Raw genomic sequence first — 23,319 nt, 5'->3', positions numbered from 1 at the left:
GAATTCTAGAAGTCATCATGGACTGGCCAGAGGGCAAAGATTTTGGGATGTCACCAGAAGAGGAGGTGACGCGTGCTGAAGAGGCCCCACCATATAATGAACTGTCAGAGAGTGAAAAGCTATATGCCTTGTTTACTGATGGGTCCTGCTGTATTGTGGGAAAGCATTGGAGATGGAAGGCAGCTGTGTGAAGTCCCCTGGGACATGTTGCAGAAACTGCTGAAGGACAGGGTGAATGGAGTCAGTTTGCAGAGGTGAAAGCCATCCAGCTGGCCTTGGACATTGCTGAATGAGAAAAATGGCCAGTACTTTATCTCTATACTGACTCATGGATGGTGGCAAATGCCCTGTGGGGGTGGTTGCAGCAATGGAAGCAGAGCAACTGGCAACGCAGAGGTAAACCCATCTGGGCTGCTGCATTGTGGCAAGATATCGCTGCCCGGGTGCAGAACCTGGTGGTGAAGGTATGCCACGTAGATGCCCATGTACCCAAGAGTCGGGCCACTGAGGAACACCAGAATAACCAGCAAGTGGATAAAGCTGTTAAGATTGAAGTGGCTCAGATGGACTCAGATTGGCAACATAAGGGTGAATTATTTTTAGCCCGGTGGGCCCATGACACCTCAGGCCATCAAGGCAGAGATGCAACATATAGATGGGCTCGTGATCGAGGGGTGGACTTAACAATGGACACTATTGCCCAGGTTATTCATGAATGTGAAACATGTGCTGCAATTAAGCAAGCCAAACAGTTGAAGCCTCTCTGGTATGGAGGACGATGGCTGAAGTACAAGTATGGGGAGGCCTGGCAGATTGACTATATCACACTCCCACTACCCGCCAAGGCAAGCGCTATGTGCTTACCATGGTGGAAGCAACCACCGGATGGCTGGAAACATATGTGTGCCCCACGCCACTGCCCAGAACACTGTCCTGGGCCTTGAGAAACAGGTTTTGTGGTGACACGGCACCCCAGAGAGAAGTGAGTCAGACAATGGGACTCATTTCCGGAACAACCTTATAGACACTTGGGCCAAAGAGCATGGCAGTGAGTGGGTATATCACATCCCCTACCATGCACCAGCCTCCGGGAAAATCCGAAAGTATAATGGGCTGTTAAAAGCTACACTGAGAGCAACGGGTGGTGGGACTTTCAAACACTGGGATACACATTTACCAAAAGCCACCTGGTTGGTCAACACTAGGGGATCTGCCAACAGGGCTGGCCGAGCCCAATCAGAACTTTTACGTACTGTAGAGGAGGATAAAGTTCCTGTGGTGCACATCAAGAATTTGTTGGGGAAGACAGTCCGGGTTGTTCCTGCTTCAGGTAAAGGCAAACCCACTCGTGGGGTTGCTTTTGCTCAGGGACCTGGATATACTTGGTGGGTAATGCAGGAAGATGGGGAAGACCAATGTGTACCTCAAGGGGATTTAATTTTGGGGCAAAATAGCCAATGAACTCAAGTGTATGCTGTTGCCTGCTCTATAACATTTTTATAGCCCACCAGCTAGATATCTTCAGGTCACCAGCAACTGACCCTGACTTCCCTCCGATCATCACCCCAACAAAGAATGAAGTTTGAGGAAACCAGACGAGCTCAGCAGTGACCAGACGAGTTTGGCGGTGTCATCAGCAGGCAACAATCCAACACTACACACCGTCCGTCCTGCCCTGAAAGACTATTACAAGAGATGGAGCCTGACATCATGGACTGGATGAATTCAGCAATTTTATAGGGATTGGTCCATGGACTAGGGAATGATATCTTTCTCTGTGTGTGGGTGTGGGTGTATATATATGTGTATATATGGGACAGGGGCGATGGCGTGTTGAGAGATGTGGGATCTGAGCATGACATGAATGGTATGGAATAAGGGGTGGATACTGTCCTGGGTTCAGCTATAGCAGTCATTTTTCTCCTTCTTAGTAGCTGGTGCAGTGCTGTGTTTTTGACTTTCAGCCTGTGACCAATGCTGCTAACACCCATGTTTTTAGTTGTTGCTAAGTAATGTTTACTCCGACCAAGGACTTTCTCAGTCTCATGCTTTGCCAGGGAGGAGGGGAAGCTGGGAGGAAACAGAGACAGGACACCTGACCCAAACTGGCCAAAGGGGTATTCCATCCCATGGCATGTCATGCCCAATACATAAACCAGGAGGAGTTACCCGGACGGCCCAGATCACTGCTCGGGTCAGGCTGGGTATCGGTCAGCGGGTGATGAGCAATTGTATCCTCTCCCCTTGTTATTTCCCTTATCATTATTATCATTGGTGGTAGCAGTAGTGGTTTTGTATTATACCTTAGTTAGTGGACTGCTCTTATCTCAACCCATGGGAGCTACATTATTCCGATTCTCCTCCCCATCCCTCCGGGAGCAGGGGGAGGAAGAAAGGTGGGGAGTGAGCGAGCGGCTGCGTGGTTCCAAGTTACCAACTGGGCTCACACCACGACACACCATTTAATTGAGAAAGGCCAGATCCCTATCTGAGCTGATCTTCCAAAAGGCTTCAGTGGAACTTCACTGATTTATACCAGCTGGGAATCCAATTCAGAAATTCAAGAGAAATTCAACCAATCTAGCTTTGCAGCAAAAATGTGCATAAATCTCTTTCCTCTAAATATTTAAGACAACTAAGACTAGAGGCTGTTGCATTAACTAACCTTACCAAACTCTTAAAAATCTAAGAGCTGCCAGTAAGAAACAGATTACCCCAAACTGTGCAGGAAAAAACAACAACAAACAAACCCTTCTAATCTGCAGTGGGCCTGAATTATCATTTCTGTAGAGAAAATGGACAGGCCAAAACTGTTCATCAAATAGCTGACAAGAAAAAACTGGTCTTGTCATTAATACATATGAGCTACAAAATCTGTGAAACCAGCACAGCAGACACCAGCAGAGGGAAGGACTTCAAATTGATTCAGATCTGAAATAAGTTTAAAGCACAGAAGTTCATCATTAAGAAGATGGGAAAATAATGTCATATTATGGGACATGTACCATGACATATGGAAAATATTATTTAGCTGAAATTAGTTTTCCTTGGGTTTGTTTTGTTTTAATTAGGAGATCCTTCTCTTTTACTGTCAAAGCCAGCTGAAGGAGTGCTTCTGAGTGTTTAGTTTATCTTACCAACAGAGCTATTGGAATTTCTGGTGTAAAATAAAACACATATCTTCACTTTCTAAAGACGCCCATCGTCAAGATGATCCCATTAAGTAGCCCATAAGAAATGAATCCCTTCTCTCTGGCTACCTCCGCATGACAGAGGGAATCCCACTGGGACTTCCAGGAGCACTGAACACTTAATCATTTGCAGTGCTGATGTCCAAAAAGCTCTCCCTGAGGTCAATCCTATATACGAAACCTTGTCTCCCACTTTCAAGCCTCTGCTGGCAGGGATGAGAACAAGCTGCAAGGTGCACCTGCCCCATTACAGAGCTGGAGGCTGACCACAGCCTTCTTATGTTGAGGACACCAGAACTGGACACAATACTCCAAGTGAGGTCTCACGAGAGTAGAGTAGAGGGGCAGGATCACCTCCTTCAACCTGCTGGTCACGCTTCTTTTGATGCAGCCCAGGATAGAGGAATATTGGAAAATCCCTAACTTTTGCCCAGAACATCTACTGACTGCTAAACAGATCTTTGCTAAGTCACCATAGCAACAATGATGTGACAGAAAACAAAACTGCATCCACAAACTGTTCTCAAGTCAAGGCTGCTCTCTATTTTTAATTCTCTTTCAATAAATCAGGCGTATCACATGCCATGAAATGCACCAAATGCTGATAAACCAGAGGAAAAAGGGTTGTGTGTAAGGATTTCGCACCACACATACAGACACAATGTATGCTATACTAAAATGCCACCCTTTAATGACTACTTTAACCAGGGGCAGCCCTAATAGCTGCCAATTAAAGATCATCAGCTAATTTCACAGAATTGCAGAATGGTTGAGGTTGGAAGGGCACATCTAGGGGTCATCTAGTCCAACCTCCCTGCTCAAGACAGGTCACCCCCCAAGCAACATTACTCAGGATTGTGTCCAGATGGCTTCCGAATCTCTCCAGGCAAGTAGACTCAACAACCTCTCTGAGCAACCTATTCCAATGCGCAGTCACCCTCACAGTAAAGTTCTTCCTCGTGTTCAGGTGTAACTTAGTTTATGGCTATTGCCTTTGGTCCTATCGCTTGGCACCACCAAGAAGAGTCTGGCCCCAACCTCTTGACACCCTCCCTTCAGATGCTTAGGCACAATGATCACATCCCCCCCAAATTCCAAATACAAAGTTGGCACCTGATAAATAATCAGTCTGCTAAATAACTAGAAATGTGGCAAAACTGACACATACTACAAACAGGAGATCTCTGCTCAGTTGTGTTTTTCAGAACTGGTTTAGGTAATTGCAATAGCATGTTCCTGTTGCACATTGTCCTTGCACTTACAGCAGCTTTTACTTCTGGTTTACAGATCTCCAAAGGCCTGTTGTTCATTATTTCTAGTAGGTCAACAAAAGGTGAAGAAGGAAACCACATCTGTTATCAGTAGGGTCATATCTGCTGCACAAGGATCTGCACCTTCCATGGAAAATTTTAGGGTTTTGCAAACCAAGAAGGCTGAAGGCAGCTGCAAGGGAAGCAATGCATTCACCTCTGTCACCTGTGCATATGAAGTCTAACCTGAAAGGTGATCCAAGTATAAAGTACTGAATTGGTATGAAGCTGAGTTACCTAGAATCCCATGCTCCATTAGAAATACAAAATTTGACTCAAGGTCTCTGCGATCCTGAGAGTTCTCATCACCTTCTTAATGCACATCCCAGCTCATTTCTTACTATGTTTTCTTTACAAGTGTTGTGGTTTAAGCCCAGCCGGTAACTCAGAACCACACAGTTGTAAAAATAAGCATAGTATACATATGCTATATATTAAGTTCTTTGTTTAAATAAGCATTCTCCAACACTACTTATCATGCCCATGCCTTTTACCTGTAGAGCCATGAAACCCCTAGACGCTGTAATAGCAAATGGTTTCCATTAACAATTTTTTCCTTTTATTTTTAATGCACTTTTAATTCCCAGGATGCCACATCCAATCTCAATCCAATTAACAAGTACGGGACAGGGAGTGCAGTAACCCAACTATGCTTCTGAATGCTCTATTCTGACCTTTTTTGGAGAACAGATGAGCAGGTCTTGAGTTCCCAGCAAAATATTAATACAGCTCTCTGTTGTACATTAGATAAAAGAAAGGACGTGTAGCTGAGCCTTCAAAAAGCTATTTGTCTGTTAATGATAGTTATTAGGCAAAAAAACCCCAGCGACCTCCTGAGGATGAGTCACAGGCACTTGGAATCACCTTCTGCTACCGGAGGAGGTGGGAAAACATAATTAAAGTGCCAGTGTTGTGCTTCACGTGTCTTACCTTCAACAATAATTTGGACGGTTCCACATAATTTTAAGTGAGATCCAGCTCTCACATCTGTTGCAGTGATTTCCTCTTGATTTTGTGTCTCCCTCAGCATTACAGAATGACACTCTGACGCTAACGAAAAGTGCCCTTCTTTTCAGCAGGAAGTCTTCTGCAAAACTGTGCTCACACGCTCCTGGCCCTACCCATAACCTCCTCCACTGCTGGTCTTCCTCATTAATGACTAACCAACTGTTTGTACTGGGAGGGACTGTTGCTATTTAAATAGAGGGTAACTGAAACATGTGTGATATCTCGATGGAAGGGAGATGGTGGGGGAATGGAGAAGGAGAGGGCAACTGCAGTGAAATATCAGAGTAAATATTTGAGAAAAGTGTCAGTTGACTGGTAAATGCTAACAGAGCACAGTTAGAACCTAAATTACCTTTGTAAGCTCCACTACTATGCAAAAGAATACAATGAAGTATATAAAGTGATACTTTCTCCTTAGTTTAAAAAATATGAATATTTCACTAAAACCATAAAGGCATTGTACTCACAGAGAATGAAGTGGTATGAAAGTGACATACCCAAATAGCAAACATTTTGTTCCAATACAATATTTATTAGCCTAGCAAGTTATTATTCAAGATAGGTAAATACGAGTGCCTAAAGTGAAGCATGGGCACCTGCTTATGAAAGGTGTTATCATCTCACCACACATCCTTTGTAAAGCAGAACAGAGAGCAACCTTTCAATCAGGCACTGTGAAACTGGCAAACCCTTTTATCTGTGTGGCTCCCGAAAGGTTGGAGAATTCCAAGGAATTGCAATAGTCCCTCCAGGGATCACAATGCATGTGGCTCTAAAGAGGGGCATTTCCAGAGAAGCCGTGTTTATCAGATGCTAATGCACTGCTCTTTCACACCGTTTTTTTGAATACTAAACAACCTTAGTCCTCCAACAATATTTTCCGTTCCACGCTCGCTCTCCTCTGTATGCCCTGATACAGGGCTCACACATGGGCAGTGAAACAGAGCTACATGCCCTCATGGCTTCTGTTTCAAGCGACCAGGCAGGGGCTCACACAACACAACACACCAGACTATGCAGATGTGTCGCTAGGCGATGCAATTTTGGGGGAAAAACAGCTACTTACCCAGCCAGCAGCTAGTGAGATACACCTGAAAGTGAGAAGCAATACAAATGCTTCCCAGGCTACGGGAAAGATCAGACGGCTTTTGGGATTTCCACAATGCTACTGCTTAAAAAGAAAACATATGTAGCACACTACATATCAACACAGAGGTGGCTTATACAATATCACTTGAGAATTAAATGTTCAGTGAAAAAACACCCTCCCAACAAAACAGCTTCACATATTAAGCTAGATTGACTCCCCACCTTCCTCCCAGTTTCATATCAAAATCTGCTTTAAAGTAATTAAACACGGCTGTGTTTTTGACTTTAGTCTGAGAAAAGTGCTGATAACGCACCAGTGTTTTTAGTTGTTGCTAAGTAATGTTTATTCCGATCAAGGACTTCTCAGTCTCTCATGCTCTGCCAGTGAGGAGTGGCACAGGAAGCCGGGAGGAAGCAGAGACAGGACACCTGACTCAAAGTAGCCAAAGGGGTATTCCATACCACAGCACATCATGTCCAGTATAGAAATTGGGGGGAGTTACCCAGAAGGCCAGATCGCTGTTCGGGTCAGGCTGGGTACCAGTCGGTGGATGGTGACCAACTGTATTCTCTCCCCTTGTTATTTCCCTTATTGTTATTAGTATTGGTGGTAGTAGTAGTGGTTTTGTATTACACCTTAGTTAGTGGACTGTTCTTATCTCAACCCGTGGAATTTACATTCTTTCGATTCTCCTCCCCATCCATCCGTGAGTGGGAGGAGAAGAATGGTGGTGAGTGAGCGAGCAGCTGCAGGGTTCTGAGTTACCGGCTGGGCTTAAACCATGACAGTTCTTTTAAAAAAAAAAATGGAACACTTCAGGAATTTGCATGCCATCCATGCGAGGGGGCCATGCCAATTGTTTCCCGATCAGGGAACCATAGGGTGGCCCATGGTGTGTACCTCATATCTACTTTCTTGGGCAACAGGGCGCTTTCTGTTAATAGGTGAGACACGGGTTAGTACACGTGGGGAGCTGGATAGATCGGATAAATCGTCTCTCAATTGTTTGAACTCCTGGGACAGTTTTTCCACAGCTGAAATGATGGAAGGGGTGAGATCGTCTTCGAACTCTTGGAGTTGATGACTCAATTCATCAACTGTTGGTGGTGCTGCCTCACTCCAGGTCACTGATGCAAATGAGTGGGCATATAATGATGGCCAATGAGTGGGCATATGATGATGGCGCACTCTGTGTAAGTTTCCGCCACATGGGTCGTGTACATTCGACTTCATCTGGATCTACAGGTGCATTCCCAGCAACCAGCCTATGATAGATCATCTCTAGAATGGCTGATTCCCTCAGGGACTGGATGCCTCTATCATGGTCCAGTTGGCTGAGCGACACATAACATTGTCCTTGTAGGGAAACCTTTCCTTCACAGCTGCCAGGAGCCGCCTCCAAAGACTGAGGGCTCGCTTCTCTCTTGCAATCGCTTTGTCAATTGCTCCTTCCCTAGCAAGTGATCCCAGCTGCTTGGCTTCCCTACCTTCTAGTTCATGACTGTCGGCCCCATTGTCCCAGCATCGGAGCAACCAGGTGATGATGTGCTCCCGTGGAAGACAGGTGAAATCTTTTTGCATATTCTGCAGCTCGGTCAAGCTCCGGGATTGAGAAGTTACCTCTTCTTCTTCCTCTTCCTCTGATTCCTGTATCAATAACTCCTGTTCAGACGCCGTCCCCTGTAGTATGCACATTGTGTCTTCATCTTTCTTCACTGCATGGGTTGCTCTTTTTGCCTCTCGTTCGCTTTTCCCCTTGCTTGCACAGGCAATCGATATTGGCATGGATTGGTCCTTTGGTTTAGCTGTAGTGTCTATCACTGTGGTCGGAGTGGCTGCAGTGTCTGTCACCGGGGTTGGTGTACCTGTTGTGCTTGAGGGTTGAGTAGCTGCGTTGTCTGTTGCTTTGCCATCAGATCCAGAGACATTTTTTTCCCTTTGAAGGTGTTGGAGAGTGTTGAGCAGAGCTCTGTAAGTATAGGCCAAGCCCCAGCACGTTGCCATGATTTGTCCCTCTCTGGTATAACCAGGACAACAGCACACCTCATTTAAGTGTTTTACTAGTTTTTCCGGATGTTGCACTTGTTCAGGGGTGAAGTTCCAAAGCACTGGAGGGGCCCACTGGCCTAGATACTTGCCCATACTATCCCACACACCCTGCCACTCATGACTGTCCAGCCTCAGGGAAAATCTCTTGGTGGTCCTCCTATATCATTGCGTAACCCTAGACCAGACCCAAACCTGACAGTGCTTAACTTTCAAGATCAGACGAAATAAGGCGTTCTCAGAGTGGGATGGCCGTGGGTAAAACACACTCCGTAAGTGTGGCAACATGCTGATCCCCAGCACAATCAGCAGGCAGGTTTCAAGGGTATTCAAAGGCCATCCAAATCCTTTAGAATTCTCAAATGCTGCTGTAAATAGCCTGGTGGGGGAGCAGAGGGTGTGAGGGAATATCTCCTCCATAGGTTGACCCCCCAAGGAAAGGAAAAAGAAAGATGTCTAATTGCTAAAAACTTCCATTATATGCCTCCCAAAGCATAGAGGTGATGACCACGCTGGGAACACATACCAGACCAGTTTCATGATCAATGATTCTATTGTATTGCAAGTCATTACCATGAAGTACAGTGAAAGAAGAACCTCAGCCCAGGCCCCCCAGCTGATAAACACTAAAACAGCAAATACTGGCTGCAAGTAAGGTATGACATACTGATACTCTGAGATCAAATGCAACAACTCTGAGAGCAAATATATCAGCATTGTAATGAGTGACTATTAATCCGAAACAATGAATGCTTATCACAAATATGATTAGACACACTCTGGTCAGATCTGTCATTATCTCAACCCTTCGTGCCCCACGTTGGGTGCCAAAAAGAACTGTCATGGTTTGAGCTCAGCCGGTAACTCAGAAGCATGCAGCTGCTTGCTCACTCCCCCCCCCCCCCCACTTCTTCCTCCCCCTGCTCCCGGAGGGATGGGGAGGAGAAAGAATGTAAATCCCATGGGTTGAGATAAGAACAGTCCAGTAACTAAGGTATAAAACCACTACTACTACCACCAATAATAATAATGATAAGGGAAATAACAAGGGGAGAGAATATAGTTGCTCACCACCCACCAACTGATACCCAGCCCGACCGGAGCAGCCATCTGGGCCTTCTGGGTAACTCTCCCCAGTTTATATATACTGGACATGATGTGCTGTGGTATGGAATACCCCTTTGGCTACTTTGGGTCAGGTGTCCTGTCTGTTTCCTCCCAGCTTCCTGTGCCCCTCCTCACTGGCAGAGCATGTGACTGAGAAAGTCCTTGATTGGAGTAAACATTACTTAGCAACAACTAAAAACATTGGTGTGTTATCAGCATTCTTCTCAGACTGAAGTCGAAAACACAGCACTGCACCAGCTACTAAGAAGGAGAAAAATAACTGCTACAGCTGAACCCAGGACAACACATCATGGGTTTTGCCCACTTCTGCTTACATCAGCTTTACCCAAGGCAGGAAAGGAACAAAAGGATAACTGTTCCTGCCCTCCTCTGTGTAATTAAATACTACCACATCTCTGTATGACACCACTGCCACACACAGTGTAACAGTGACCAAGGAGGAGTCCTACTCCCTCTAATCCACAAGTCAGGCTCCCTGCAGAGCTAAGACCTGTTCTGCATTACAGACCTATCCTGCTTCCCCAGACGGCAGAGGATCAATGACCACAGGCCAGCCCAAAAGGACAATCAGCCACTCGCACTGAACTGTGCATGGATTTATTTCTCATCTTTCAGTTTCTTAACATTTTATTTGATAAACTCAACTCTCACTAACCATGGCTGAACAAAAGTGTATATATGAACTTACTGTTAATACCAGCTTTCTTCCTTCTAATTGCTTTGGCTGCATGTTCCTACAACATTAACAGAATCTCATGGCACTATTATGTTTGCAACCAGAGAGAAAAATCTGGCTTATCAGAAAAACAACCAGATCAGAGTTTAATACGAAGGGTTGAGCATCAAGAATATAACTACTTCATTTTCCTACATACATCTTCCCAGATGTATGTAGGAAACATTTAAAGAAGAATGCTTAATATAGAGATTGTTTATTAATCATTTCCCCAGAGACAAAAAAAGAAGTTTTTTTGAAAGCATCTTAAAATAAGGCCCAGCATCCATGTTAACCTCTGAAAAAGGCCCAAGTGATCAGCAAGCTTCAACCAGACATTATCAAGGCATTTTAGGGAAGTATTATTATTGGAAAGGAAATATAAATTTTGCACAATAAAGTAACATCTGCCTTTTTCTCTAGCCTGCATCCTGCTGAGAAAGACCTTTTTGCTTTCTCTTTCTGAAAAATATAATTTAAAACTACGTACCTTTGAATTCCAAATCAGACTCTACTCCTGCTTCCTTGCAACAAATTACCAGCTCTTACTGGAAATGAATAAAACAGAAACCAAAACCAAATTTAACACTATAAACACTGTAGGAGATTACTTCCAAATACTACAATGTTTTGCAAGATTTTGGATCACTAAACCCAAGTCAAAAGCGTTCAAAGAACAATTGAGGAATATGCTTCTCTGCTTCAGATTTAAGCTGAGAACCTTAACCTCAAATCCCGTTCTTTGCAAAATAAGAAAATCAGACTCAGATCCAAGGTACTGATATAAAGTTTCATTTTGACCCACATCCTAACACCTCCGCAGCCAATCCTAATAATTTTTTGCCAATACCTCTCTCAGAGTACAGATCAAAGGTTTTACTGTACATTCAGAGCCATTCCTGTGATGCAAGGATTAGGCATGAAGAAAGAATAATATTTTCAAAGGCGCAACTGCCTATGAGCATATCTTGTGCATATCAGAGCATTACAAGCTCAGCCAGAAATGCCAGTGCCAGACAAACCACACCTCTGAAATTCTTGTCATCTCCCATTTTCTTTTTATCTCATCCAAGCACATTCTCTACATGCTCAGTTACAAGGAAGATACATGTAGTCATCAGCCCCTCTATCATTTTATTTTCATTAATATTTTCATCAATATTTTCAGTTACTTTCCAGTATATCATTCAAGAGGTTATTACACAGAGCTGGAAACACAATGTTCCAGCCTGCTGCTGTGACCCCTGTAAGAGGCAGCGATGCAGCAGGAATGCATCAGTGGCAGCAGGTGTGCTGGAGATGTCACTGAATTCTAACAGCACCTCTTAAATCACGGCCCACACAGGTAATCCTGGCAGTGATCTAGCACTAAATTAAATATATTGTTGTCAGTCTAGAAGTAGTATATCCAACTTTAAATATACAGCTGCAGATACACACAAGATTCAACAACATTGCATAGAGAGTACTCTCTTCAGGATGAATACAAGCCTTGGTACTTTCAAGAACAAAGGCTGCATCATGAAGCACCAAATTGGTTATTTCAGTGGCCGCACTAGGCTTTTACTCATGAGAAGAGAGTGAAAAATAACTCTGTCCTTCAGTAACTAAGAGCAGCTAGGGCAAGTTATTAGGAAAACTGTTGCTGCACTTCATTTAGAAGTCCAGATCTTGCAGATGCATTTGAGACAAGCCACCAGTAGTTGCAACAACATTCATTACGTGAGTAAAGAACTGAGATTCAACTCAACATAAAAAGGACATGGAGCTGGTGGAGTGAGTCCAGAGGAGGGCCACGAGGATGATAAGGGGGCTGGAGCACCTCCCGTATGAAGACAGGCTGAGAAAGTTGGGGCTGTTCAGCCTGGAGAAGGCTGCGTGGAGACCTCATAGCAGCCTTCTGGTACCTGAAGGGGACCTATAAGGATGCTGGGGAGGGACTCTTCCTTAGGGACTGTAGCAACAAGACAAGGGGTAACGGGTTCAAACTAAAACAGGGGAAGTTTAGATTAGATATAAGGAAGAAGTTCTTTACAGTGAGGGTGGTGAAGCACTGGAATGGGTTGCCCAGGGAGGTTGTGGATGCTCCATCCCTGGTGGTGTTCAAGGCCAGGTTGGACAGAGCCTTGGGCCACATGGTTTAGTGCGACATGTCCCTGCCCATGGCAAGGGGGTTGGAACTAGATGATCTTAAGGTCCTTTCCAACCCTAACTATTCTATGATTCTATGATTTCTAAACTTGTCATCTATTCCCTCACACTTTCATGAACAGAATGAAAAGCTAGTGCAAGTCAATGCAAAACTCACTGGATTAGGTTTCGAGGACATCAAACTAGACAATCACAGTGTTTCTTCTCAGACATTAAATACTATGGTCCTTGACTAATGCTGCGCCCATTCTGTTTTCCTACCAGGAAAAAAGCATACTAGGTCAAAGAGGAATGGCAACTGTATTGTCCTTCCCAAGAACTAAGTACCACAAGCTCTCAACACTGCCACAACAAATACACAAAGCTATTGACAAGGCCCATTATGAGAACTGTCCATCAGCATTACCAGACACAAAAGCATAAATAGCCATGTCAGACCATTAAAATATTGGAGGAAAAGAGCTGAAGATGACACTTTTACTTCCAAAAAAAAAAAAAAGTGTTTAAGGCATACACACAGAAATCATCATACATTTCACTAGTCGCTGCAGGATGAATGCTACCCCTGACTTTGCTGGTCCTCTTAACAGCATCCAAACCTGTTCTGAGCATCCTGATGCAGTCTGCAGTTGCTGAAGGTTTATGAGGAAAAAAAAAAGAAAACCCACAGTGACTGAAGCTTTATGGGATTTGTTTTTTCCCTAATAATCTACACCACACAATTGCTCTCCACACCACCTAATTAAAATGACTTTGAAATGACAGTTCTACAGGAATCTTGAATGCAAAGTTATCAGACCACTCCCAGAGATGACTCCAGCCACTACCCAAGTCAGACACAGACAGTCAGCAGTTTCTATGTCATTATACTTGGACTCCTTGAGATCTTAGTCCTCTCATGAACCACTTAAATCAATTAATGACATTCATTAATATACACTGACATTATTTGGAGACAGAAATTAGCAGCTCAACCATCAGCACAGCTTTAAGAAGGCTGAGACTGAACCAGGCTGAGGATGGAGATGACTCAGTTGATGCTCTATGTGACTAAATCAGAAGTTCGCACTTTTGTCTTGAGCTGTAACCAAGTCTAATGCTCTCCACAAAGGAAAACATCATAGGTGTGAATTCAGACTACAGACAAAATTCAAGAGGCTAAAAGACATCCCCTCTGAGTTACTCAAATACAGAAGTAGAGTAAATCTAGTATAGCCACATGCAACTGCATTATGGAAAATAAGAAGTACACACTCCTGCATCTTCCTTTTTCTCCTGAATGATCCCAAAGTGCTCTAGGAACATAATTTAAACCGTATGTGAAACCTGAGAATTTAGTAAGATGACATGAGTCTTTGTTTACCCAATTCCCCCAAGTCCAGGAAAATGCACCCCCCAGTGAATCAGATGCTAAGACCCAAAATCAGGTGCCCTGGTTTCTATACTGTGTTCCAGTCCTGACATTTCACTGGGGTTTACAGAACTGGCAAACAGTGGCAGTAGAAATCACCTCTCACAGTGTTAGCAGGAGTCCTGCCCTCTCCCTAAAACTCAGATTCACTGGAGTGAACTAACTCTGTGATAAAGAAGTCTATACTTTAAAAAATTCTTAGAAATACTCTATGAAATATTACAGGATTTTCTTATAAAGGTTTTTTTGTGGTTTTGTTTTGGTTTTTAATATTAGTGCTACATAATGCACCAAAGACCCAAAGCTAATGGCGATCACAGCTGAGGACACACAGTCACTCTGGTGCCCTCAACAAGATTCTGCAGTTCACAAAATACAAAACCTTACCAAGTGAACCCATCAGTTTTTACAAGTCTCTTCTTTCACTACATGTATCTGATACAATATTAAGAAATTAGTTTAGCACCACCCATCAGAAAGCAGACTGAAAAAAAGAGGAAAAAACCCCCAATCAAAAAAAAAAAAAAATTGCCATATTATTTTTTTTTCTAGCAACATACACCCCCAGCAAATGGAACAGCAAATTTGCAAATCCAGTTGCACTGATAATAAATTATGCCTTCTTGGCAGAATTCGTCAAAAGCATGCAACAAAACCTCTTCTATCAGAAGAATGTAATTTATAGAATCATAGAATCAACTAGGTTGGAAAAGACCTTTAAGATCAAGTCCAACCATTAGCCCAGGACTGCCAAGACCACCACTAAACCATATCACTGAGGGCCTCATCGACACAGGCGTTGTGGTTTAAGCCCAGCCAGTAACTCAGAACCATGCAGCTGCTTGCTCACTCCCCCCCTTCTTCCCCCGGGCTCCCAGAGGGATGGGGAGGAGAATCGGAAGAATGTAACTCCCATGGGTTGAGATAAGAACAGTCCAGTAACTAAGGTATAATATAAAACCACTACTACTACCACCAATAATAATAATGATAAGGGAAATAACAAGGGGAGAGAATATAGTTGCTCACCATCCACCAACTGATACCCAGCCTGACCCGAGCAGCGATCTGGGCCTTCCGGGTAACTCCCCCCATTTTACATACTGGGCATGACGTGCTGTGGTATGGAATACCCCTTTGGCTAGTTTGGGTCAGGTGTCCTGTCTCTGCTTCCTCCCGGCTTCCCGTGCCCCTCCTCACTGGCAGAGCATGAGACTGAGAAAGTCCTTGGTCGGAGTAAACATTACTTAGCAACAACTAAAAACATCGGTGTGTTATCAGCGTTGTTCTCAGACTGAAGTTGAAAACACGGCACTGCACCAGCTACTAAGAAGGAGAAAAATGACTGCTACAGCTGAACCCAGAACAACAGGTTTTAAACACTTCAACGGATAGTGACTCCACCACTTCCCTGGGAAGCCCGTTCCAATACCTGATCACCCTCTCTGTGAATACATTTTTCCTAATATCCTATCTAAACCTCCCCTGGCACAGCAAAACAGAAAACCCAAGTCATGTCTCCTGCTCCGCTCAACTTCTTTATAAATTATTCTTAAAGAGCAAATGAGATTTCTCATTCCAGTTGTATTCCAACGTGATCAAGACTTACTCCTTACAGCTCAGAACCTGTAACACACTTTCATCTTAGGGACTATTAGAAATAAAAGGATGCCAATATTTTATCTGGCAGTCAAGCAAGCCTTTGAAGTTTGATGTCTACAATGTCAAAAGACAAGTAACAAAAGAAATTAATTTGTGCAGACAAACAACTGTTTAAAAATTAGCAAGAAAAATTTCAGCAGCACCCAGTGAGGATCTGGGCTCTCTGAATGTATTCCAGTAAACGCTTCCACTTCTAACCAGAATGTGCCTGTACACAAGGGTGTGAGTTTGAGATAGTGACCTTAATTACACACAAGGGGTGTTTAACATCCAGTCTCTACATGCTTAAAAAGAACAGGGGAAAAAGCGCAGCATACTTTTCAGATTTCACTGTACATTTTTGGACAGTCTTTCTGAATGCTTGCTTCTTAAGCTTGGGTCTGCTGTGCTTGGCAGTCACTTTTGTGTCTTTTGCAACACTGCACACACAAATGGCCTGTGGTTTCATGCTTTGCTTTCCATTTAAAAACTAACACTTAAACAGTAGCTTTATTTTTGTTAAATTAAAGCTTTTTTTTCTGAATTCTGACATCTATTTCTCTTTTTCAAAAGGAGGGAAAAATTATTTTTTCAACTGACACCAGTCATTGCTTGGAGTAGTATTTTACCGCTGTGATTCACTAACTCTCATTTGTGTTATTCCCCAACTTTTTGTGCTGTGTTCCATAAAAACAATGACAGCAGGTAGCATAATGTTGATTTTTGGGCAGTAGGCTCTGATGACACATATATTTTGTTTTTTGAGACTCTGAACTGCAGAGGAAAAAGCTTAGGTAAAGAATACATAATACAAAAATAAACACATTTTCACAAATGCTTATGTTGAAGGGGGGAAAAAAAAGATAATTTCTCTACATGCTTTGGGGTGCTTACATCAGTGTTGTGATGAGCGACTTCCGAAGACACTTCTTTGCAGTGACATGGTCTGCCTTCCCACCAAAGATTACGAAACCACTGTCCCAGTGCCCACCAAAGAGCTTCCTCCCTCACATGGCCTTCCAGGACCAGCAAGGGGAGAGCTGAACCCTGCAGCTAGCACCCCCTAATTGCTTCAGCAGAAGCTGAAAGACATCAGCAACTGGACTTTCTACTCCTTACTCCTTGAGAAAGCAGAGAAAAATCTGTGGAGAGCAAGCTTCCAATTTCAGGTTTGGTGTTAAAAGCAGCTTGATCTTTGGCCAGCCATGCAAATAAGATAAAGATGACCTTGCATGCAGCAAGCTGTGCTGCCTGACCAGGGCTCAGCAAGGGTTACTCCAGCAAGCGCAATGTCAGTCAATATACTGAAAGTGCTACTGTAATCTCACAAGCATCTGCAGCTAAACACGTACCTGGAGGAGAGGCAGACCTTTCAAACAACCAAACCTGGAAAATCAGAAGCATTTTAATTGCATGACAAGGGAGAGGAGCCTCAGCTGCTAAGCTTGACCAGCATGTTACTGCATTTCTGGCAGCTTTGCCCTGGCTTTGAGCAATCTATCCTGCAGGTTTTAACAGGTTGCTTTGACCTTTAAGGCTCTTGAGGGTTTCTAGGTTTCATAAGCTTTCTTTTAGGCCATGCCTTAGACTGTATCACTGGCTACCCACAGACTTTCTTGCTTAGCTCATTTTGAAATTTTTATTCTCAGCCAAAAGAAACCAAGTATGTCAAATACAAAAAATAAATGACCCAAACCCATTTGCTGTCATGGAGAGATAGCCACTTCATCTTTATTTTGTATAAAATAGTGAAAAAGGCACAGCCCCAATCTTGAAGAATCTGTCAAAATAAAATCATTTCACACATAAGACACCTTATCACAAAGAAGCACGCAACAGCTGAGCTTAGTTTGTTTTCTTAAACTGCCTAAATTAACTTGGCAAAAGTTAGGACAGCACCACTCATAACATGGCATCATACAAACTTACACTACATGCCATTTCTACAAAGCAACCATTCACAGCCTGCAAGTTCCACATTCTCACAGGCACAGCTAACCCTAAGCTTCTCAACTAACATTGTCCACTTACCAGCAAAGATAATGAGTTCAAACAATGTCAATAGTTCATTTAATTCAATGTCAATCAGTCCATAAATTGTACTGGTGTCAGCTTTTGATGAAGCACAGGCTACTACATCCTTGGACCATAGATGAGGCACATCCCAATCACCAACATGTGAGCAGTACTGACCGTGAGTGCTTCACAAAGCAAGAACATGAGGGACGTTTCACTGTGAATTACATAAAGTGGTGGAGAAATAAGGGAGAAACATACCCCCTAGGACAGAGGACAGCATTCACATTCCTGCTCTTGATCTGAAAGCTCGTGTTACAAATGCAACACTGGGGCTTTGCAAAGTGACAGCTAGCTATCAATGAAAAGAAGGAAAGCAATGTCATTCAGCCTTGAAATCTCTTTGTCTATCCCACTTAATTTCTTTGTGCTAAAATCTTGGAACACAACAAATACAAAGCCACCACATATTTGCCTCTGTAGGAAAGAGACTGGTAATAACCACTATCTAGCACAACTGTGCTTGGCATGGACTCAGTGACGAGCAGAGTCAGAATGAAGGCCAAAGGAAAAACTGGGTCAGGAGTGTTAAAACACCTCTGACCTCGCACAATGTCCCCAGTGACGAAGGGATGAGATGCGTAGTAGTGGGAGACTGTATTGTTGATATTCCAGCTCTGTAGATAAACAAAGATTTGATTCTGGAAGAAGATAAACAAATAGCTTTCATCAGGACTGAAACAGATACAACTTCAGAGCAATGTGTAACTGCCACTGATCCCCATCAGTCCCCTTTTGATTCCAATTTCAGAAAAAGATCAGCTTACACACTGCAAAACAGCGTTGCAGCTAAAAACAACTCTCCGCTTAGATAAGCAAAGCCTTGGCTAACCATACGTGTGATTATTTATCTACATCACGTATCTATATGTCAGTGAAACCACTATTTCACAAGTCACTTTCTGAAAAAAGGTGTCAGAAAATTAAATGCAACATTGTCATGGTTTAAGCCCAGCTGGTAATCCAGAACCACATAGCCACTCGCTCACTCCCCACCTTTCTTCCTTCCCCCGCTCCCGGAGGGATGGGGAGGAGAATCAAAAGAATGTAAATCCCACAGGTTGAGATAAGAACAGCCCAGTAACTAAGGTATAATACAAAACCACTACTGCTACCACCAATAATAATAATTATAAGGGAAATAACAAGGGGAGAGAATGCAATTGCTCACCACCTGCCGACCGATACCCAGCCCGACCCGAGCAGTGATCTGGGCCTTCCGGGTAACTCCCCCCTGGTTCATATACTGGGCATGACATGCTGTGGTATGGAATACCCCTTTGGCTACTTTGGGTCAGGTGTCCTGTCTCTATTTCCTCCCAACTACCCCTCCTCCCTGGCAGAACATAGGACTGAGAAAGTCCTTGGTCGGAATAAACATTACTTAGCAACAACTAAAAACATCGGTGTTATCAGCGTTGTTCCCAGGCTGAAAGTCAAAAACACAGCACTACACCAGCTACTAAGAAGGAGAAAAATGACTGCTATAGCTGAACCCAGGACAAACATGACTCTTTGTTCCCCTACTATCCTACTGCCAACTCTAGGGAAAATGGGATGTGTCACAGGCATGAAAGGAAATATTAAACCCAACAGAAAACACACATCTAACTTACATGCAACAGCAATCTCCAGAACCACAAATTATAACAAAATCTGAGAGGCTTAGAAGGAAATTACATATGACATCGACTCAGGAGAAAAAACATAAGACAAATCTTTCGAAAAAGATGGGCATGCAGTTACACAGCATGTAGCACAATGATGTAAGTAGTCAGTAATGGCGGCCACTTGTACAAAGAGTAAATGCCACTTAGCCCACTGGAACTCAGCAGACCTTGCTTCTCTTTGGGGTTCAGTCCCTTTCAGGCTGGATATTCACTTTGCTTCTCTGTGCCCCAGGTTCCCCGTCTTCTAATATGAAAGAATTTTCTTTGTAAGGCACTTGGAGATCCACAGATGAAAGGCACGGCAGCAGAACTAGGTCAGATAGTGCTGATGTATACAATTATCTCTGCAATTTACATGGCTGGAAAGTGTAATTAAAACTCTAGATCACTTTTCTCAAAGGTTCAAAATAAGACAGGGTGGTTTTGATTCCAAAATATAAGACATACATTTGCACTTTGGTTTGTATATTTGCATAACAACTTTTTAAAGTAAATACTGCAGTTTAGAAGAAAGCAGAGAACACATCTAGGGATTAGCTAGCAGCTGCTTCATTTCCTATGACCTATTTATTACTATTTATTACTTTACCAAAACCTTTAAAAACAACCACTATTACACACACCCCAACACAAACTTCCTGTACTCTAACCACTGAATGAGCAAGCACAGTTACACTTTAAGAGATCCTCTGAGTAGCTGTACTATTGCACAAGCCACTGCATACAACACCCAAATCCAAAGTTGTCAGTTTCTTCCAGTGCTACCTCACCATAAATCTAAAAATACGGTTGCACATACCAGTTAGACTAGGCCAAATGGTTTCTCTTGAAAGACATACACGAGCCATTGGTTTTACAGTGGCATGCAGTGATAATGCAGCAGACACACTTCTTCCTTTCTCTTCTTATAGAGCCAAAGCCCACAGGTTTCCCTGATTTCAATTACTAGTAGACACATCACAAAAACCACCATTGCAGTTGGCAGCAGCTGGCACCTTTTCAAAGAGCATCTGTGGAGAAGCCCAGAAATGACTGGCACAGGATCTCTTAGAGGTGGTCTCACCACAAGGGCAGAGCACTGCAAGGACGCTGTTTTTCCAGCCGTCTGCCCTCGCTATGGGCAGATGACATCACTCAGCAAGGCTGTTCCACCAGCAGTAATTCTAGCCAGAGGAACATATCAGCCACTCATAACCAAAATTATCAGGCTCTATCTCCAATGCAGCAGCCAACACTGCCTTTGAAATGGAAACTGAAGCCCAGGGCTTTTTCACTGTGTGAGGAGGATGCAGGTAAACAGAGTCAGCCTTGGTTTCCTGGAAGAAAGGACAGGAGTGAGGGAAGCAATGCATGGCTGGTGAGGTCTGACTTTTGATTCAGCTCAGCACTCAGTCTCCTCTACTTGCATACCTTTGCACAGAGGGAGCTGGTATGTTTGCAAAGGGCTGGAGGTATGACAGGGACTGGCAGCTTCTGCAACCAAGAAATGCAGCCGCTCACAGAGGCAAGTGTTCCTTCACCCACACTTCTGTAGAAGAGATGTCCCCCCCCCAGCTCCCCAGATTGCAGAAGGACAAGACACAACAAATGGAGCAGAAAACGTTGTTACCACCTTTCTTTTTTTAAAGCTGGTCTTAGCACTGGCAGCAAGGTACAAACTATATTTCTAAACAACATTTTAGACCAGAAAGAAAATAAGTAAATCTCAATGAATCCTCCCAGAAGTTATTAATTTCAGTGGGGTGAATTTATGGAGGAACAACAAATGACAACAAATGGTGAAGCAACACTTGCACAGAGCTCTTTTTCTTGTCTGTTATACAGACAAAACCATAGATAAAGACATTTTACAGGCTAGCGATACAGTAAAAATGTAGGAAAACAGCCAGAGATGGGACAAGGAAGTACAAAATGAAATACAATTTCATTATATATTCAATAATGTAATATATATATTCAATAATGTAATTTGGCACCCCAGATGGGACCCTCTCTGCTCAGCTGCAGGACCTGCTGAGAACAGGGCTCCATAGGGCCCCCGGGGAATTTTCCCAGAGGGACCCCTCGACTCACTCAGATCACTGCAGGAGCAGACAAGGACCATCTTTAAGAAGGTATTCTTTTGTAAATATTGTTTTGTTTTGGTTAACATTCCATAAGTCGTAGGAGACGTCCTGCACGGGAGTCTGTCTGAAGTTTGGATTTTGATGGGTTAACCTTTTGTTTGGAGCCTTCCGTAAATCGAGATATAGAAATCTTGTAGGCAAGGCATATACCCGGCTGCTAGCGCTAGATTGGTATACATTTGGATTTGTTTCTGTTTGTGACATGCTGGTACTTGACCTACTTTTGCAGATTATCATGGTAACGATTTTGGTATTGACGATATGATATGATTAAGGCTGTACTGTATGTTGTGATTGTGTCATTAATAGTTGTTTGTCTAATTGGATTCTGTTTGTGTTTTAGGTATTGTAGTTGTGTGAAGTGTGTTTGTGGGATCCCTTGTGTGTGTGTGTGTGTGTGTGTAAAATTAATAATGGGACATCAACAGAGCAAAGTAATGTATGCAGATATGTTTTTCACGTTAAGAAAACAGCAAGAGTGGCAGAAGGAATGTGGAATCAAGAGAGCTCTGCCAGATCCCTTAATTTTAGCTTTGGAAAGGGACAAAAAAAAAAAACACCACAACAAAAAAACCCAAAAAACGACCAAACAAACAACAAAAAAGCAATAGAAACCTAAGTTGGAGAGGTGTTGTTTGGGTTGTGATATTGGAGAAATGTGTTTAAAATTAAGGAAAAAGAAGGAAGATAGGGTAGAAGATTATGTATTACCGAGACCGCCAAGAGGAGCGTCCCCTGCCCCGAATCCTTCTGATACTGACAAGGAGGAGAGGGTTGCTGTTGCTGACAACTGAGCAGGACAGGCAATGGGACCGGAGGGTCAGACAATAATAAAGGTGAATTTTTCAATGGGAGATTTAGATGCTTGGAATTTAGCTGTGAAAGACTATCAAGATGATCCGATAAGAGTGGCAAAAAGGTTTGAGTTGATTGTTAAAAGCCAAGATCCTGACTGGGCAGCTATAGATGTAATGCTGGATGCTTTAACCGAAACGGAAAAAACAGCTGGTGTTAAAAACTGCCCGCACTCATGTGAGTGCTCAGATTACTGCAGGAGCATTAGCAGGCAGAGTAGAAGACCATATTCCCACCACAACACCAGATTGGGACTATGATGAGCCTGCAGATTATGCCACTCTGAAAAGATTTCAAAATTGGATAAAATTTGGATTAGAAAATGCAATTCCTAAAACAGTAAATTGGTCAGCCCTATTTGTTACAAAACAAGGGCAAGCCAAAACACCGACTGAGTTTTTGGACAGGTTGAGAGAAGCAATGCGAGAGATCACTACATTAGATCCCTCCTCAGAGGAAGGGAAGCACCAGATAGCCAATCTATTTTTAGGGCAATCATCAGAAGATATTAGAAAGAAGCTTCAGAAGTTTAAAGAACCAGATAATCGTGATACAGAAAAGTTGGAAGAAAAAGCTGGGTGGTGCCATAGCCACGGCTACAGTGGCAGCTTTGGGACAAGTAGAAATTGGTAGAGGGACTAATATGAGAGGACGAGGCAGAGGCAGAAGAGGAATGTCAGGCAGGGGTGGAGGAATAAATTCTTCTCCTTTGGGACCGGATCAGTGTGCATACTGTAGGGAAATTGGACATTGGAAGTGAGACTGCCCTAAGCTAAAGAATCTCCAGGTGGCTCCAGTCACAGGAGCAACCTATTCAGTGTTAAATCAAAGTTGGATTCCATTAGGAAAAGAATTTGTTACAGTTGTGGGAGCTGCTGGCTGCCAAGAAAAAGCATTCTTT

General features: G+C 43.3%; 1 protein-coding gene across 1 annotated transcript in view; it reads right to left on the bottom strand.

Moving 5' to 3' along the window:
- Positions 1-23,319, bottom strand: part of LOC115618971 (C-Maf-inducing protein-like) — a 184,072-nt gene that overhangs the window by 89,971 nt on the left and 70,782 nt on the right. The window lies entirely within an intron of this gene.

Source organism: Strigops habroptila, chromosome W (genome assembly GCF_004027225.2).
Source record: "Strigops habroptila isolate Jane chromosome W, bStrHab1.2.pri, whole genome shotgun sequence".
In the NCBI taxonomy this organism is placed as follows: Eukaryota; Metazoa; Chordata; class Aves; order Psittaciformes; family Psittacidae; genus Strigops; species Strigops habroptila.
This window is presented reverse-complemented; position numbering and strand designations above follow the sequence as displayed.